Genomic DNA, 15,175 nt, shown 5'->3' with positions numbered 1-15,175 from the left:
TAAATAGAAAAGCAGAGGGATGAGAACTGGTGTATTTCCTAACTTAGTACTATCACTGTTAGGAGGTTTCCTGTGAACTATACCCATTTTATTAGCCCCTTTTCCTCACAGTTGTGCCAAAGAAAGTTTAGAGCAGAAGAGGTATAAGCATTGTGGGTCATGTAACACAGAAGGAATAGGTCTTTGTCATAACAGCATCATCATTGTCAACAATGAATATCTACATGTGCAGAGACATAATACACATACCCAAATAAGCAGTTACATTATAATTCTCTCCAGTTCTTCTCCAGTATTGTTACAGTTTTGATTATAATAGATAATAGTAATCATGCCTAAGACATTATTGTGCTTAATTTTTGGAGTGGCTATGTGCTTTATGTAGCTAAACACACAAATAATCGTATGTATGTAAACATAAATTTGGATGTTTACACAACAGTCTAAAATTTAAATAAACTTGGATGTTTAAATATAAAATATCATGCTCAAGTTTGCATTCTGCATCCCAATTTTATTTTGCTAAATAGCAGTTTGTCACAGACCATATTGGAGAAGTAGAAGAAAGAATATATACACATCAGTACAACTGACCATTTCTTTAAGTTCACTACATGTTCCAGAACCGAGATCTCAAACTCCTCCACGTTCGTTGCAGGCATGATTTCTAAGTAAAAATACATAGGATTGCAATTTTCTGACTCGCTCCCCTTACTACTATTCTTACCCCACTAAATTCACCTTCTCAATGTGTATGCGCATGCACACACACACACACACACACACACACACAGAGTCCACCCCACTGGAGGAATATGTTTGCAGAAACATGCCTCTTCAATATATTAGAGCTCTCAGTCAGCACAGTCACTCAGTCCTGTCTGACTCTTTGTGAGCCCTTGAACTGCAGCATGCCAGGCTTCCCTGTCCATCACCACCACCCAGAGCTTGCTCAAACTCAAGTTCATCGAGTTGGTGATGCCATCCAACCATCTCATCCTCTAATGTCCCCTTCTCCTCCTGCCTTCAATCCTTCCCAGCATCAGAGTCTTTTCCAATGAGTCAGTTCTTTGCATCAGGTGGCCAAAGTATTGGAGTTTTAGCTTCAGCATCAGTCCTTCCAATGAATATTCAGGACTGATTTCCTTTAGGATGGACTGGTTGGATCTCCTTGCAGTCCAAGAGACTCTCAAGAGTCTTCTCAAACACCACAGTTCAAAAGCATCAATTCTTTGGCACTCAACCTTCTTTACGGTCCAAATCTCACATCCATACATGACTACTGGAAAAACCATAGCTTTGACTAGACAGACCTTTGTTGGCAAAGTAGTATCTGCTTTTTAATATGTTGTCTAGGTTGGTCCTTTTCTTCCAAGTAGCAAGCATCTTTAAATTTCATGGCTGCAGTCACCATCTGCAGTGATTTTGGAACCCAAGAAAATAAAGTCTGTCACTGTTTCCATTGTTTCCCCATCTATTTGTCAAGAAGTGATGGGACCAGATGCTATGATCTTAGTTTTCTGAATGTTGAGTCTTAAGCCAGCTTTTTTACTCTCCTCTTTCACCTTCATCAAGAGGCTCTTTACTTCTTTTTCACTTTCTGCCATAAGGGTGGTGTTATCTGCATATCTGAGGTTATTTGTTATTGATTATTTCTCCCAGAAATCTTGCTTCCAGCTTGTGCTTCATCCAGCCTGGCATTTCTCATTATATACTCTGCATATAAGTTAAATAATCAGGGTGACAATATGCAGTCTTGATGTACTCCTTTCTCAATTTGGAACCACTCTGTTATTCCATATCTGGTTCTAACTGTTGCTTCTTGACCTGCATACAGATTTCTCTCTACTCAGCCTAGAGTTGACGTTAGGCCATTTTCCTTGGTATGTTGGATTGGATAATCTTAGAGTGATTCATTGGTGAGGCTCAAAAAATCACAATAGAGAAGATTCTTGCCTCTATTCCTGGAGCACATATGAGTTTGATTTTCAGATTTAAAGTATAAAAGAATCTCTTGTGAAGAGGAGGAATCTAGATGACAGAGTAGGAGGATGTGCAGCTCACCTCCCTGCACAGACACATCAAAAATACATCCGCAGGCAGAACAGTTCTCACAGAATACTAACTAGAAATTGGCAGAAGAACTCCTCTACAGCCAAAGCTGCAACTAGGATCACCACACAATCAGGTGGGACAGGAAATAAAAAGGCAGAGGTTCTTGCCCCTGAGAGGGATCTGAAAAGATGAGAAGGTCTACATGAATGGACCTTTGCCTTGGGGAGTGAGCCTATTGAGCCACAGTCTGGGCGTCCCAGTCCTCGTGTCCTGTGCAGAGGAGAAAAGCTTCCTTGGCTACTGGGGGGAAGCATTGTGAAAGACAGAAAGACTGGAGGAGCCTAGACTGTACCCACAAGTAGAGTGCATGTGTTGACTTACCAGTTTGCAGAGCAGACAGTCTGGAACTGACAACTGTTGCCTTGACACATTCCTAGTCCCCAATTCAAACAGAGTGAATACTCGGGCTCCACGTGCTTCATGCAGCAGCTTGGCATGAGATCTGGGCCAACGTTAGGAAAAGAATCAGTCTAGCTAAGCAGGAATAGGCTGGGGGAGGGCATGGGAGCTCTATGCTTGATACACGGCAGCTTAGCTCTGGACCTGGGACAGACATGTCCTAGGAAAAAAATCCCAAAGAGGCAGCCTGGATCTCTAGAAGCAGAGAAGCCACTTCAGTTACACAGTCACATCACCCTGACCCCACACCCCAGCCTAATGAATGCTCTTGCCTTATGCTGTTCCCAAAACACCCCTTCAATATGTCTAGGTGGGACACAGCAGGGGAAAGGACATGACCTGCAAATAAAAGTACAGGCCTGGAAAGCTTCACTGTGTATTCTACCATGTAAAGAAGAGCTTCACCTTTTGGATGGATGTAGAGAATGTTATCCTTAGTGAAGTAACTCAGACACAGAAAGACAAATATTATATGATATCATTTATATGAGGAATCTAAAAAAAAAAAAAAAGAATCTGCATAAAACAGAAACATTGAAAACAAACATAATTCCTAAAGGAGAAGGGTTGGGAAGGATAAATTAAGAAGAAGGGATTAACAGATTAAGAACTGTTATATACATAATAGATAAGTGGCAAGGATTTATTATACAACACGGGGAATTTGGAATTCCATTTGAATGCAGAGTCCCAAATAATAGCAAAGAGAGATAAGAAAGCCTTCCTCAGTGACTAATGCAAAGAAATAGAGGAAAACAATAGAATGGGAAAGACTAGAGATTACCTCAAGAAAATTAGATATACCAAGGGAACATTTCATGCAAAGATGAACACAATAAAGTAAAGAAATGGTATGGACCTAACAGAAGCAGAAGATATTAAGAAGAGGTGGCAAGAATACACAGAAGAACTGTACAAAAAAGATCTTCATGACCCAGATGATCATGATGGTGTGATCACTCACCTAGAGCCAGACATGCTGGAATGCAAAGTCAAGTGGGCCTTAGGAAGCATCACCACAAACAAAGTTAGTGAAGGTAAGTTGAGCTGTTTCAAATCCTAAAAGATGATGGTGTGAAAGTGCTGCTCTCAATATGCCAGCAAATTTGGAAAACTCGGCAGTGGCCACAGGACTGGAAAAGGTCAGGTTTCATTCCAATCCCAAAGAAAGGCAATGCCAAAGAATGCTCAAACTACCACACAATTGCACTCATCTCACACACTAGCAAAGTAATGCTCAAAATTCTCCAAGCCAGTCTTCAACAGTATGTGAACCCTGAAATTCCAACTGTTCAAGCTATATTTAGAAAAGGCAGAGGAATTAGAGATCAAATTGCCAACATCCTCTGGATCATCAAAAAAGCAAAAGAGTTCCAGAAAAACATCTACTTCTGCTTTATTGACTGTGTCAAAGCCTTTGTATGGATCACAACAAACTCTGGAAAATTCTGAAAGAGATGGGAATACCAGACTGCCTGACCTGCCTCCTGAGAAATCTGTATGCAGATCAGGAAGCAACAGCTAGAACTGGACAGGGAACAACAGACTGGTTCCAAACTCGAAGGCCATATATTGTCACCCCTGCTTATTTAACTTATATGCAGAGCACATGATCAGAAACACTGGTCTGGATGAAGCACAAGCTGGAATCAAGATTGCTGGAAGAAATAACAATAACCTCAGATTTGTAGATGACACCACCCTTATGGCAGAAAGTGAAGAAGAACTAAAGAGCCTCTTGATGAAAGTGAAAGAGGAGAGTGAAAAAGTTGGCTTAAAACTCAACATTCAGAAAACTAAGATCATGGCATCTGGTCCCATCACTTCATGACAAATAGATGGGGAAACAATGAAAACAGTGACAGACTCTATTTTGGGGGGCTCTAAAATCAGTGCAGATTGTTACTGCAGCCATGAAATTAAAAAACAGTTGTTGGAAGAAAAGTTATGACCAACCTAGACAGCATTTTAAAAAACAGAGACATTACTTAGACAACATATGTCCATCTAGTCAAAGCTATGGTTTTTCCAGTAGTTACGTATGGATGTGAGAGTTGAACTATAAAGAAAGCTGAGTGCTGAAGAATTGATGCTTTTGAACTGTGGTGTTGGAGGAGACTCTTGAGAGTCCCTTGGACTGCAAGGAGATCCAACCAGTCCATCCTATAGGAAATCAGTCCGGAATATTCATGAGAAGCATTGATGCTGAAGCTGAAACTCCCAATAGTTTGGCCACCTGATGCGAAGAACTGACTCCTCTGAAAAGACCCTGATGCTGGGAAAGATAGAGGGCGGGAGGAGAAGGGGACGACAGAGGATGAGATGGTTGGATGGCATCAGTGGACGTTAGTTTGAATAAACTCTGGGATTTGGTGATCGACAGGAAGGCTTGTTGTGCTGCGGTCCATGTGGCCACACAGAGTCGGACAAGACTGCCCAGTTGAAGAGACTGAGAGGAAATTTTACTCAATGTCTTTTCTACTATACACCTGACACTGAAACAGCATCGTAACTCAAATACACGTTGATTAAAATATATGCAAAATGATCTTTTGGAGTACTACATAAAAATGCACATTCTGGCATCTCAATATCATCTTTTCTATCCCAGAGATTTTGAATTAATTCTGTAATAAAGCTAAAGGAAACCTTCCTTTAAAGAGTTTCTCCAGGTAAATATTAATACTAATTTTAGATAACAATTGATTTAGTGACCCTAAATTGGGGAGGGGGGTCTCATCTTGTAGACAGGTTGCCCCATGCACTATACTCCTGAAAGACAAGAGAAAGTGAAAGTGAGCACATGCTCTAAAAGATAATTTCTAAAGATTCCAAATGAAGAATTTGCCTACAAATAATTTTTATCGTAACTGCCAGTCCTCCTGCGCACTCAAAATGCCACCACTGATAACGTGCAGCTATATTTTTAGGTGCTATTTTCTCTCTGAAAGCAGTGAGTTCTAATGTTGTGTGGGGAAGGTTGGATGTAGACAGAGGATAGACCTGAACTTAAAATATATATATAATTTATGTGGTAATATCTAACTCAAAAAATAATCAAGTCCTACTGCTTTTACACAGCAGAAGTTTACCTAGAGCTAGATTTATATGGAAATGTACTCCAACATATGAAATGTTTATTCTGTGGTAACAGTATTTAATATCAACGTTTACCCATGGAATATGATAAAATTATTTCATAAAAATTTGTAAAATTTCTATATAAATATATCAAAATCCCAAAAGATAGCACATTTGTTATTTTTTTTAAATTTATCTTTATTTTTTTTTAACACAAAAAACATTTCATATTGAGGTATAGCCATTGGGGCTTCCCAGGTGGCACTAATGGTAAAAGGCTTGTAAAAAATACAGGAGACGTAATTCTTTATGGAACCAGTGAGAAACTTCAATTAGAATAATTAAGAAATATGTTTGTTCAAGACAAAAGCTACACATGTACACACAAATACAGTGAAGGTAATCGTACAATATATGCAGTTTTTACAAATCCTTGGAAAAGTTACTATAGAAATGAGACTAGATTATATATGCAACCTACATGAGTTAATATGCATTGATGATGCACATCTGAAAAAGTCATCTTCTTTTGTTTTGCCCAGGAGGAGTCCCTGTGATAATTTCATCTTTCCTTAATCATAATAATTTTCTTCTAGTTTATGGTAAATTATTAAAATTGTATAATTTTATGAAATTTTCCAAGAATTCCTCACGATTTTTCCAAAAATAAAATTTAACATTTATTCAAACCAAGTAAAAAATGATAAATAATATTGGAAAGAAAAAAATTGGAAAGAGATTTTTATATTACCAATTTATAAACACATACTTGTCTGTTTAGGCAAACCTTTAGAGATTAATGACAATATCTCTCTCTGGTAAATAGCAAATTTTTCTTCTTAATTATGTAACTATTACTTAAAAAGAACTGTAAAGGAAATATCCCAATAAGTTGGATGTAGATGGTCTTGTTTTTTAATTCCTTTGAAAGTGTACAGACATTTTAAACAATTAAAATATACTTTATATATACAAGTATACCTTATATATACAAATATATATATGTGCTTTATATATACAAGAATACTTTATATATGCAATATATATATGAAAGATAAATAATAGCCTACATTTTACATTTATGCTAGATTATAAAAATGCAGGATTCAATATTATTTTCCAATTAAAGAAATACTCAAAATTAATTATAATCTTTTGTCTCATTTTCCACTCTTCATTCAGTTGGTGTGAGTTTGTTCCATACATTTTATTTAAAATTTCTTCTTCTTTTTTTTTTTTATTAGTTGGAGGCCAATCACTTCACAACATTTCGGTGGGTTTTGTCATACATTGACATGAATCAGCCATGGATTTACACGTATTCCCCATCCCAATCCCTGCTCCCACCTCCCTCTCCACCCGATTCCTCTGGGTCTTCCCAGTGCACCAGGCCCGAGCACTTGTCTCATGCATCCCACCTGGGCTGGTGATCTGTTTCACCATAGATAATATACATGCTGTTCTTTTGAAATATCCCACCCTCACATTCTCCCACAGAGTTCAAAAGTCTGTTCTGTATTTCTGTGTCTCTTTTTCTGTTTTGCATATGGGGTTATTGTTACCGTCTTTCTAAATTCCATATATATGTGTTAGTATGCTGTAATGTTTTTTATCTTTCTGGCTTACTTCACTATGTATAAGGGGCTCCAGTTTCATCCATCTCATTAGAACTGATTCAAATGAATTCTTTTTAACGGCTGAGTAATATTCCATGGTGTATATGTACCACAGCTTCCTTATCCATTCATCTGCTGATGGGCATCTAGGTTGCTTCCATGTCCTGGCTATTATAAACAGTGCTGCGATGAACATTGGGGTGCACGTGTCTCTTTCAGATCTGGTTTCCTCAGTGTGTGTGCCCAGAAGTGGGATTACTGGGTCATATGGCAGTTCTATTTCCAGTTTTTTAAGAAATCTCCATATTGTTTTCCATAGTGGCTGTACTAGTTTGCATTCCCACCAACAGTGTAAGAGAGTTCCCTTTTCTCCGCACCCTCTCCAGCATTTATTGCTTGTAGACTTTTGGATAGCAGCCATCCTGACTGGCGTGTAATGGTACCTCATTGTGGTTTTGATTTGCATTTCTCTAATAATGAGTGATGTTGAGCATCTTCTCATGTGTTTGTTAGCCATCTGTATGTCTTCTTTGGAGAAATGTCTGTTTAGTTCTTTGGCCCATTTTTTGATTGGGTCATTTGTTTTTCTGGAATTGAGCTGCAGGAGTTGCTTGTATATTTTTGAGATTAATCCTTTGTCTGTTTCTTCATTTGCTATTATTTTCTCCCAATCTGAGGGCTGTCTTTTCACCTTACTTATAGTTTCCTTTGTAGTGCAAAAGGTTTTAAGTTTCATTAGGTCCCATTTGTTTAGTTTTGCTTTTATTTCCAATATTCTGGGAGGTGGGTCATAGAGGATCTTGCTGTGATTTCTGTCGCAGAGTGTTTTGCCTATGTTCTCCTCTAGGAGTTTTATAGTTCCTGGTCTTACATTTAGATCTTTAATCCATTTTGAGTTTATTTTTGTGTATGGTGTTAGAAAGTGTTCTAGTTTCATTCTTTTACAAGTGGTTGACCAGTTTTCCCAGCACCACTTGTTAAAGAGGTTGTCTTTTTTCCATTGTATATCCTTGCCTCCTTTGTCAAAAACATACAGAAAAAGTGAAAACATTCAAATAAGAGTCACATATATATCCTCTTCTTTGATACCCGAGTTGTTCTTGTTGTCCACATTAACTTTATTCGTCTTTCTCTTTTTATGAACAAAGCTCTGGATACAGTGTAGATGTATACTTGGTTTTGGTTACATCATTTGAAATTAACTTATGAACATTGTGCTATGTCACTTCTAGTTACTTTAACTTTTATTTCTAAAGAAAAAAAGTACATTTTCCTACTTAATCAAAATACACTCAAGAACTTAAAAGCAATTGTTGTTCAGTTGCTCAGTTGCACCCAACTCTTTGCGATCCATGGGCTGCAGCACCCCAGGCTTCCCTGACCTTCACCATATCTCGGAGCTTCTTCAAACTCATGTCCACTGAACGATGCCATCCAACCATCTCGTCCTCTGTCATCTCGTCCTCTGTCATCCCCTTCTTCTGCCCTCAATCTTTCCCAGCATCATGGTCTTTTCTAATGAGTCAGCTCTCCAGGTGGCCGAAGTATTGGAGCTTCAGCATCAGTCCTTCCAATGAATATTCAGGGTTGATTGATTTCCTTTAGGATTGAATGGTTTGATCTACATGCATTGTCGGGGACTCTCAAGAGTCTCATCCAACACGACAGTTCAAAAGTATCAGTTCTTGGTGCTCAGCTTTCTTTATGGTACAACTCTCACATCCATACATAACTACTGGAAAAATCATAGCACTGACTCTACGGACCTTTGTTGGCAAATAGTATCTATGCCTTTTAATGTGCTGTCTACATTTGTCAGGGCTTCCCTGATGGCTCAGTTGGTAAACAATTCACGTGCAATGCAGGAGACCCTGGTTCAATTCCTGAGTCAGAAAGATCTGCTGGAGAAGGGATAGGCTATCCACTTCAGTATTCTGGTCTGGAGAATTCCATGGACTGTATAGTCCATGGGGGTCACAGAGAGTCAGACACCACTGAGCAACTTTCACGTTCATTTTCTTTAGGTTTGTCATAGCTTTAAAGCAATAGAACTATCTAATAAGCAGATATATTAAGAGTTTCCAGTTGCCCCAATAATGTCTTTATGCATGGTTTATAATTGCTTGTTTTTAGATACAGAGTCCATCCAAGGATCATGCATTGCATTTAGTTAGCATTTTTCTTTCCTCCTTTGATCTCTTTAATCTCTCTTTTTAATTTCTATTAATCTCTTTTTTTCTTTGATCTCCTTTGAAATAGAATAGGTCCCTTGATTATTATTATTATTTTTTCTGTCATTGATACCTTAGCTGAAGTTTTTGTGAGTGTGTATATGTCCCAATTTGAATTTATTATTTCCTTGTTTATATTAAACATCTTCTGTCAAGAGTTATGTAAAAATGGTGTGTCATTTTCAACTCATTATGTAAGTAAGACCATAAAGTCATTTTGCAATATTATTTTAGATATTAAGCTTGATTACTTGATTTAAGGTGGTATCTTCCAGATACCTTCATTGTAAATGTTTATTTTTACAATATTAATTAGTAATTGCATTACTAAATATGTAGTTACTAAAATCATTGATGATGTCTAAATGAGACAACAGATATCTTAAAGATGCTTTCTGTCATTTAATCTTCTGAATTATTAGCACCAATAAAGCCTCATCATTTAGAGTGACATGGCATTTAAAAAAAAATTGTGGGCAACTAGACCTATACTCATGTTTTGGGGTGGCATTGTTTCTAGGTTCTTCAGTGGACTGGGCTAGTGAAAGTGAGCTATTGCTTTTAACCCTAATTTTAATCAATATCACCATGTTCTTTTCTTGCTTTTCTCTCCATTTTGTATTTTCCACAATAACAGTGAGAACTTCGTTATTCAATAACACCAGCATACTTACTCATTTATTGTAATTGGACCCCGGATATCTGTAAGGAGGCAGTGCCCACTTTTGCTGGGCTTTTGTGTTGGCCAAGCCCAACAGGAAACTCAACAAACACACTCATGCTAAACTTTGAAAGAGATTTCCTGCTTAAAGTTGTTTTAATAGAATCCAAATTGCATTAGCAAGCAATTATTACAAATATCTTTAATAAAATGAAGAAAGAAAATATCAGCAAAGAAATATAAATTACAAAACTCAAAATAGAGTAGCTGAAAAATAATCTCAATGGATGAACTCAATAGTAGAATGGGGATGGCAGATTTACTCTTTACTCATCATTGAACTTAAATCATTTACTCATGATTGAACTCATCAATAAAACTTACTCAGTATTGAACAATAGAGAGACTAGACAAAAAATTAACATATTAGGAACCTGTGGAACTATGACAAAAGAACTAACATTGTCTCATTAGAGTCCAAGTGGAGCAGAAAAGAGAGTGGAATTGAATAATATTCAAAGAAGTAGTGTCTAAACTTGTCTCAGATTTAGTAAAGGCATAAACAAACAAATTTAAGAGGCTAAGTAAAACTCAAAGGAAAATTAATCCAGAGAAAACCAAAACACATTATAATTAAACTTCTAAAGTTTACTTCTACAGCAAAGAAAAATACCTTGAAAGCAGCCAGAGAGAAATGATGCAAATCATCTACTTCATGAATAATTATAGACCTCTCTGGTAGTACAAATTTCTCTAAGTTTCTCTGTAAATGACTAGAAAAAGCTAGTGGAAGAGTCTTTAAGCCATATCATAAATATAGTACTCTTTCATAAGCTAAAGGAAAAAAGAACTTAGTCTTATCCAGTTGAGGAACACCAGAGAAAGGACAGATGGAAGGAAGGAAGGAGGGGAGGAAGCAAGGAAGTCAAAAAAGCAAATGCAGAGCATAGATCAGTTACAGGAAATGATTTTTCAGACAAAGGAGCCAAAATGAGAAGGCAGAATAACTGTAGGGTTAGGAGTTATAGAAAATAATGAAACAATACATACATTTACTTTTCTAAGGTCTTATACAAACCTATATGATAGTTGAAAAATTTTATCAAATGTACATACCTTCTTTACTGGAAGGATGAGAATGTTGAAGATGAGTGCCCTTTAAAAATTACCCCTTCATTTTCTAATTATTTCATAACTAGTTTTATTTACTTTAATTAAGCTCCCAATAAAGGACATAGTTTACTTTCCATGGCCATGTAGAAAACATTTTATATCTTAAACCAGTATCATATTCTTTAGGAACAAAAGTGTTGTATACATTTGTTTCAGTTCAGTGTGAGTTCTGTGTCTATCTATCTAGTTGATTTATCAGTTCCCCTTGGCCACCATGCTCCTTGATGTGGTAATCTTTTGGACTCCAATTTGTTCCATCAAAGGAGTGGATCTTCTGGTTGCAGAATTCCATGCAACTGCTGGGTGCAGAATTCCTTACCTTTGCATGAGGCAAGGAATGCGTTGGGCTATAAACAGAAAACAAGCTTCACAGTACTTTAACAAATTTCTGGGGGATAGGGAAAATACTTCTTTAAATGATTAATATCAGTTGGCAAGGAAAGTGTGTGGATGACCCAAGAGTTCTGGGTACTCAGAGGCCTCATCTTGTTTTGGTCAACCTAAATAAGAAGGCTTGTTTTCACTTGCATTAAGATAGGGAAAAAGTAAATTATATGGCATGGTGTTTTCTCTCCCCATACTGGGGAGGAAAAGACCTTAGTTACTTGCCTCTTTCGGAGTGACTAATGCAGCTACTCTGTATCCTTTTGCCTTCATAAAGTGGCACAGGATTTTACTAAGTTTTACTAATAATCAATTTCTCCTTGATCAAGTATCTTTGTCAAGTCTTGTCTTTTCCTATCTTCATGGTATAGGGATGATAAGGGACTCATATAGGAGGAATCTGGGCCAAGATGTGAAATGGACTCAGGGCTGGGACATGAAATATACAAACCTCTGTCATCAAAGTAGGTGATTCACTACCAGGGAAATAAATCTTGTCCCCCACAACTTTTTTTTTTTTTTTTTTCAGGGAAATCCACTAATGAGGGGAAACTGCGTACAAAAGGCCATCACCTTCTTTCATGAGTCTACTTAAAGCAAGGAAGGATAAAGTGATCCAGGTGCTATGGAGGGACAGTAGAGAAAAGAGAGCCTAAGAAATAGTGCATGTTTGCTCAGCCGTGCCTGACGCTTTGCAAATGAATGGGCTATAGCCCACCAGGGTCTTCTGTCCACAGAATTTTCCAGGCAAGAATGCTAGAATGGGTTGCTGTTTTCTTCTCCAGGGGATTTTCCCAACCCATGGATTGAACCCACATCTCTTGCATTAGCAAGTGGATTCTTTACCACTGAACCATCTGAGAAGCCCCCTGAGAAAAAGTGCATTTAATTTTTACATTTCCTTTTTCATTTTTTAGAGTATTTTATTCTGGCTTTCAAAATCAGTTTTACTTTTTTTCTTACAAAGATATCCCTTAAATATCAATAATTTTTTTCTGCTTGGGATGAGACTGAAGACTCCAGGAAATACATTAATTTATTCAAACCAAAAGAACTGTCCTTAAACCACTGAAAGACCAGATTCTCTTATACCCATTCAAAATATGATAGAAAGATAGCAGATATTTAAAAAAAATAAAAAAAAAAAAGACCTATGGGTAACATTTCTGGTTTTTCACATTTTCCAACCATATGATGATTTGATGGCATTTTATTTATTTATTTATTTTTGATGGCATTTTAAAACCTGTATTGTCATACTTATTCAAGAGTAAAATCTTGATTTTGGAGAGTGGTTCATTCTGCTAGTATTCCAAAAAAGCAGAGAGGTAGAAGGGAATGCATTCATATAAACTATACATATATAGCTTTTATATATATATATACATATATATATATACACACACACACACGTATATATACATATATATTATATACAATACATTTGTAGAAACTACATATGGCATATATACATAAATAAAGCATATATATATATATATATATATATATATATATATATATATATATATATATGCTTTCCTTGTGGCTCAGATGGTAAAGAATCCTCCTGCAATACAAGAGACCTGTGTTCAATCCCCAGGTCAAGATCCTTCGTTGAAGAGAATGGCTACCCACTCCAGTATTCTTACCTGGAGAATTCCATGGACAGAGGAACCTGGAAGGCTACAGTCCATGGTGTTGCAAAGAATTGGACATGTCTGAATGACTGTCACTTTTTATTTTCATATGTGTTTGTGTGTGTTATATATAACATACACACACACACACATATATATATATATATTTTAAAATTTAGGATCTCTTATCTGACTTGAGTGGCCACAGAGCTTCAGCTGATTTGTTAAGATCAGGGACTGCCAGATATCCATCTTTATCACTGTTATTGTTTGTGAAAGACAATAAAGAACAAAGTTTTCTCTCAACCCAGGATACTAACAAAAGGAAATAAAACAATTTCATTATTGCATAAGCACCAAGCCGAAATGTGGTATGCATCACAGACAATTCTCTTAGAGGTTGCAAGGATAGATATCTCACCCAGAGTAGCCAGACAGACATAATCCATTACACACATGTTCTCAACATAAATAATACCTGGTCTTCAAGTAAGAGGGGTTGATAGAACCAGTTATTACACATAGTTTATCCTAAATTATCCTAAATTCATCCTATAATTGGGATGACCATCTGTGTTAGCTGGTTTTATCAAAAGGAAAAACTATCTTCTTGTTTCCTTATCATAGGTAATAGTTTTGCAACTTGGAGCAAGTTCCCCACAAAAATTAGGGCCCCACCCTCCCAGAGAAACTGGGAGATAAGGGCCCTGTCTTCCTTAATGAGTAAATTTCAAAGGGATGACTGCCAGGTCCTTGAGAGAGACACTCATGAGTCCTAAAGCTGAGGAGAGACTTATTTAACTTTAAAAATATTTGCATATATTTCAGAGACAGCTAAGAACTTACTACTATAAATTTTCTAAAGTAAATTCTCTAAGAAAATGCAATCTCTTCCCTTATTTTCAACAGAGAGAATTAACTCTATTATTTTTAATTTTGTCTTTGCTCATACAAAGGCAGTAAACAAGACATCGTCTTTCTACTTGTTGGGGGAGGGGAGCACATCCTATTTTGTTTTATATATATATATATATATATATATATACACACACACACACACACTTTTTATGCACAATTTTTTTTTTACAATACTAGACTTTTTAAATCTCAGAAATATGTTGTGGAAAAGAAGCGATATCCAAAAGAGTGCTCACTTTATGGTTTTATTTGTAGAAGGTCCATAACCTGGTAAAAATAATTGATGTGACAGCAATAAAGAGTGATTGTCCATGGGGCATGAAACGGGTGAGAAGGAACTAACTTCAGTGGAGGAAATATTCCATATGTTGTTTTGAATGATGAGTGTACAGGTTATACAATTGTCAGAACTCAAATATCTAATGTTTTCAGATTTTAATACATGTACATTATATCTTAGTTTTAAAACATTTTGCTTTAGAATGAAACTGATGCCAATTTCTCTAGCATTTCTATCATTGCCTTTTACTTTTGGCTTTGTATTATTATGTAGAAACCATGTACTCCTGTTAAAGTGATAAGGAATTTAAAGGCAGATACTATGTCTTCCTTACTCCTATTTTTTTTTTCTTTTTACACTTAATACATGTTATATGTATCAGGTATTCAATGAACATTTGCTCTGTTTAATTTACGATATTTTTCATTGATAGACATTAAAGTACAAGTTTTCACAAAGTAGGTGGACCTTTTCATTCGTTATTTATTCATCTATCATTCATGTTTTATTTTCTCCTTAAATATTGCCTGAGCATGTATGATATGCCAACGTCTGTTAATCACAGTTATGTGAAGGTGAATCAGACAAACATGTAGACTGTCATGATGAGATTAACTACAGTGACCTGAACACAATTTTTCCCTGATGTCACATTATCTACCATTGTCCTATATCAAGAA

Source organism: Dama dama, chromosome 31, assembly GCF_033118175.1.
Source record: "Dama dama isolate Ldn47 chromosome 31, ASM3311817v1, whole genome shotgun sequence".
In the NCBI taxonomy this organism is placed as follows: Eukaryota; Metazoa; Chordata; class Mammalia; order Artiodactyla; family Cervidae; genus Dama; species Dama dama.
The sequence above is the reverse complement of the archived record's forward strand: the minus strand, read 5'-3'. Positions refer to the sequence as shown.